The 5731-nt window shown below is 33.4% G+C and overlaps 1 long non-coding RNA gene across 4 annotated transcripts; it reads left to right on the forward strand.

Annotated features, from left to right (window-relative positions):
- LOC113334865 lies at positions 1–3616 on the forward strand. Of its 4 annotated transcripts, none has more exons than XR_003353008.1 (7): positions 1–90; positions 768–900; positions 1092–1223; positions 1327–1368; positions 1931–1974; positions 2077–2122; positions 3204–3616. It is a non-coding gene; the product is annotated as an uncharacterized LOC113334865 (long non-coding RNA). The 4 variants fall into 4 exon arrangements; XR_003353009.1 differs by having other exon boundaries at positions 7–427; positions 1327–1383; XR_003353006.1 differs by having other exon boundaries at positions 7–427.
- The last annotated feature ends 2115 nt before the right edge of the window (positions 3617–5731 follow it).

A 5731-nucleotide genomic window follows, 5' to 3' on the forward strand; every position in this document is an offset into this window, starting at 1 on the left:
GAACAACTTCCCTTTGAAATGTGCCCCTACATAAGCCTCCACCAAGGTTGGCATCTTCCAGCATAATCTCTCAAGTCTCAAGATTACCGGGTCAGTAATCTCCGTTATTGTGTGTACTAATGATATGTGCAAACATATCATTCGGTGATCAGGGTGAAATCAGAGTGAAACCATTAGAAAAGAAGAGAAGAGAAGAATTATCAGATTAGAAGCAAGACGAAATCATATAATCATAGAAGGAGAAGCCATGATCTAAAATATCACCATTTTCATAGATAACCTCTGCGTGTTACACAATGGCACATATATAGCCAAACCTATAACTGCCCATAGAAACTACCCAAACTACCTATTACATGTGTACATATCAATTACCTTAACATCAACGTTATTTCTCCATTGTTTCGTACTTTTTGAAAAATTGAAGGTATTAGAATGATGAATCTCTCTGCATCTTATCAAAAATATTGTTCTAGGGTTTCTGCTACACTTGACAATTACTGTATTTACGGGATTTTACTTTTATGAGAGATGAAATTTTGAATTTGTAACATGGATAATTTTAGATAATTTGGCTTTATATTTTAGGAACTACTAGATCATTAAGTTATTTTTTTCTTTTGCTGGAATACAGGATCATTGGGTAATTTTATTTTGTCTTTATGCCGAGATATATTTATTATAGAGAATTTGGTCTGTGTTCTTAAGTTTTATCAATCATTCAAGTATAACTTGAGTTTTCATGCCCTTCTATCAATCATTTTCAGGAGTTGATATTTAAAAATGAAGATGTTTACAAGTGGTAGAGAGAACATTAAGTTATCAATTTGGGATGTTGGACAGGATATGGTAAACAAGTGGTAGAGAGAACATTAAGCTATCGGTAAAACATTTCTCTTGGTAAGGTTTATTTTGCAGCAATTACCCTAATTGCCTATTGTACTTTTTATTGATAAAATTGCACACAATTTTCATATTTGACCGAAGTTTCTAAGTGACGCAAATTACTTAAGACCCTCCCCATAAAATATGTACTTGCTGTTCGATTAGGGAACATCTTAGCATTACACGTTCGTCTTTTGCAACTGCAGGACACATACTGATCGTGATCGATGTATGTAAGGCGTGGACTGGAATCGTAGTACGGAAAGATATATGGCCTTAGTTTTTGTAAGATAGATTGAACGACATCTTTGTCTTGATGTAGCATTTTAAAATTGAGGGTAACATTCATAACAAACAACTCTTCTTTGAACATTGTGTTTTAGAATCTAATGAGTTCACGAGTCACTCTCTCATTTACTGACTGTTTTGTAAATTTTGTAGGTCACAAGAGTCTGATTGAAAGGCGTGGTTCTCCCACAACAGGTACAACTTATCATCGTAAGTTTATCATTTCAAATTAGTATTGAATAAAGGTTTGATATATATTTGCAAATTGCCAGGGTTTTGTCACATATATATATGAACATACAGATTTTTTAATTTTCTTACTTCAGTATCACATCAACCTTCACTATTCTCTCCCTGATATAATCTGCAGTGTCCTGAATTTTCAACTTCCCGAAGTCAATAATGGGGTTAATTTTTGTGCATAATCTTATGTAAGGGAGATGTGCTAATCTTATGGAAGGGAGATGTGCTACTTTAATGCTTTATAATGTCATATTGCGAGTGAATTTCACATCAAGCATTTCCTTAAATACTTAAAAACTCAGTGGCCGAAATATAAGAACCTTGAACCCGATAACCAAACTGCTTTCGCTTGGAAGTTCACATTATCATTGACAACTTCTACAAATACAAATATATACTTCACCTGGATACACCCACAATACTGGAAATCAGAGAGGCATGGCTTATATCATCTCAATTATATCTTATATAATTTTACATTCAATCCCAGTAACAAACTAATTTGTGACTGCAGACGTTGTTGAATTACTGACTGCAATCCCGAGCTTCAGGTACCAGGTAATTTTGCAAGTCGGTATTGTTACATCCAGCTTTTGTTGGTTTTTGGTGTATCGAGCTGATTATTTTGTGTGTGTTGTCGTGTTATGTTCGTGCAAGTAGGGAAATATTGTGCAAGGCTACCCCTACCAGAATGCCACTGTGCAAGGTACCCCTACACTATGAGTATTGCTTAGACTGTAGTAAGAAAGTTGTAGGCGATGTCGGAAATTGATTATATTAGTGACCATTAGCAACAACATAGAATGTGAATTGGATGAAAATAAATAGATAGTGGCGTGTGTCGTGTTAATTAATGAGACCAAAACTAAATTTTACATCGCCTTAATTTGAAAAATAAGCTTATACAAGACCCATGGAGATCCATAGGCACAATCATAATGAATGAATATCGGTATACAACTGGAGAAAGTTTCAAACACCAACAACTCTATTTTCTTATATGAAAAGGTTACTTGCATGATCTACGTAATCACGACCAACAATTTCTTTCTTACATTGAAAAAGGTACAAATTTCATCCATTAGTGTTCCCTAGGCTGTGTTCCTTTATCACAGAGAAATTGCATTATGTAATTCACTCAGAGGCTCAGGCATTATTAATTTGTGAAGATCCATAGGCACATTAAAAATTCACACTCAGAGGCTCAGGCATTATTAATTTTGGATTATCTTGAAGTATTGTTTCCATTTTATGCAAGAACGGGTTGGAATGTTTGATTTCCGGTTTCAAATTTGAATTAGGTGATGTCATTTCCATTCGAAGATATAATCTTTTTAAATCATTTTCTGCATTTAAACTAGGGGTATAATTTGATATTTATTGTACTATATTCCAGCTTCCTGTGTTTAATGGTAAGGGACTAATTCTTCTTATATTGATGTATGTTTTAAGAAATTTATGGTTGTTAATTGTTGAAATTCTAATTGCCCAAACAGAAGATGCAAAGACAATGAACTGAGTCATATTTCACCCAGCCTAATAGATACTGAAGATTTTAACTTTTTGCAGTGACCACTCGGTTGTTTTCTGTTGGATATGGAGTACCTGTCTGTTGAAGTCATAGTTTGCCTTAAAAATTGAAACTGACAATGGTTAAAGTTAAAGCTGCAATTGAGATTGAGATACCACCTATATTGCTTTTCATGTATACTGAGTCGGCGAGTAATTCATCTTCTGATGAAGTATGTTCTAAGCAGTTTTTTGTGTTGTTGTTTATTGTTGCGCAGGTAGGGATATGCTTTGAAATAGAGTATTTCCTTCTTATTTCTGATATTGAAATGGTCACAAATTTTTTGCACCTGTCGACGATGCCACTGAAGGCATTTCTAGCTAGCAAGTCTATTCGACTCATGATAGAATGAATCACCTGCCGCGATGCCAGTGAAGCATTTTAATTCAGTTGGACACTTTCATTTTTGTGATCAGCTTGCCGTTAGACTGCCTCTCAATTCATGTATAACAAAACTTTTTAAGCGTTTGAGGGCAGAATTATCTCTCTTTCTGAATATTTGTTTTTTATTTTGATTTTTGAACGAAAATGAGTTAGAATATTTTTAATCTTTCATAAAAACGAAAAGATTTGATCAACCAAAACCGCCTTTGTAAACTTTCGCTGTTATCAAAAGTTTGTTTATGGGTACTTTTTGGCTCATTCAGATTGTTATCATTGTTGTGCACAGTAAATCATTTTGTTCAAATACATAAAGTTTAATGGCAGGTCCAGTGCAGTTTCTATTCCCGGAAATGATAACATGCATGATGACTATGGTGAATTTTCAATTAAGCCATATTTATAACCTCATGAAAATATTGAATACATAACTGTGAGCGAGTTATATAGGTCCTCAGCCCTGAAGGCACATTTCATATGTGAAAGGGAAGGTAATGAAACATGTTAGCGTCAGTTCAGATTTTCAATTCACATGAAAATTTGCCCGGGCCGTTACGGCACGGGTCATATACTAGTTAAGAAAAAAAAAACTGAGTTGTAAATCAAGGGTATTCATTTAAATAGCCGTAGATCGTTATTATTATTTCCCTCTTAGTCCCTTACTTCGAACCCATAGGGTAAGTTTCCTTGGTACAAACAAACTAAAAATGCTCGTAAGATAAAGATGGATAATGTTAATTGCATTTTGTGCCTAGTGGTTTTGTGCATCTTTTTGGCATGATAAATGTGCACATAATTCAAAAGAACGATTTTTTTGGGACCAGTCTTTTTTTGAGGGGACTATTGTTTTATTAGGCCATCTTCCCTGTGATTATAAGGGGTGACCTAAAGATAAAAAATACACATTTATCCTTTACTCTAATTTAAATTAAAACTAACATAATAAGTATATAAATCTAATCATATATATGTGTGTGTATATATATATATGTCTAATCTAAATGAACCATTAATCAAAATCGAAAATAAAAACACTAAAAATCTTTTGTTTTGAAAAAAAAAAACTCTTCTCTTCATCTTCTTCTCTCTTTCCTTAAAGTTCCTTGTTTAATTCGTTTTTGGTTGAGAAAATTGATCAGAAATCATCAAAATATGGTTAGAAATTATTTAATAAAACCTAGTTTGCTAACCGAACATTCTGAAACCAAGAACACGAAGAACACTTCGGTTATCACGAATTTATTTTTTTGCAACCGAACTCAGAGTTCGGTTGGTTCGCAAAAAAAAAATCTAACCGAACTCTACAATGCAAACACATAAGTTGATCAGTTCGGTTTATTTGAGTATTTTTTTCTCCTAACCGAACTTCACTATGATATTGAGTTCGGTTAGATATGTTGTTGGGTAAAAGTTTGCGAACCAACCGAACTTCTTACACTTGGTATATAATTTTTTTTACGTAAAGTTCGGTCAGATAGTTGGTTGGTATGAAGTTTGCGAACCAACCGAACTATGTACACTTGGTAAAATCTTATTTTCATGTGAAGTTCAGTTATATATTATTTGCAAACCAGCCGAACTTCTAGATCTTAAAGTTCGGTTACATTGCGGGGCGAACCGAACATTACTCTGTAAATCCTATAAACAAAGTTCGGTAACATGTCTGTTAACCGAACGACTAAAAACCTCCATTAACGAGCGAGTTCGGTAACCTGCATGTTTGGAAAAAGTAACTGAACTACACTTTCAGATGTGTTCGGTTACATGTTCTTCACATAAGGTAACCGAACAAGGCCAAATCTACTTAAAAAAATTTCATTTTTTTTTGAAAATTTGGAGCAATTCAACCAACATTATCAGATGTGTTCGGTTACATGATTCAGATGAGCTATCATCAATTGAATCATCACTTGAATACTAAAGCTTAGTGAACTCAATTTTTTTTCCATATTTTTCTTCTTCATCTTCTCTAACTTTACTCTCTCAATAATTCTACTTCTTTTAAAAAGAAACATCTGATTTTTTAATCTAACTAATTATCTTTAACTTAATCATTTCACTAATCATTCACTAAATATTATTAACACTAACTAATCATCACCCAAAATTAATCAGGAGGATAATTTAGGTATTAATATGAATATCTAGATAATGGGTGACCTAAATTTACTTAGGATGTCTTACCCAAAATAAAATAATAATCCCAAATAAATAAATAAAAAGACTGGTTCCCAGAAAATCATTCATTCAAAAAGTACACAGCAAAGCCAAGGCTATATCCACACTACGTGCTTGCTCTCACACCAGGAATATTATTCTGTGGGTCATCTTCTTCTTCAATCAAAACCCAATAAAAGAAAACTA

The sequence above is a fragment of the Papaver somniferum genome, unplaced genomic scaffold (genome assembly GCF_003573695.1).
Source record: "Papaver somniferum cultivar HN1 unplaced genomic scaffold, ASM357369v1 unplaced-scaffold_137, whole genome shotgun sequence".
Lineage (NCBI taxonomy): Eukaryota > Viridiplantae > Streptophyta > Magnoliopsida > Ranunculales > Papaveraceae > Papaver > Papaver somniferum.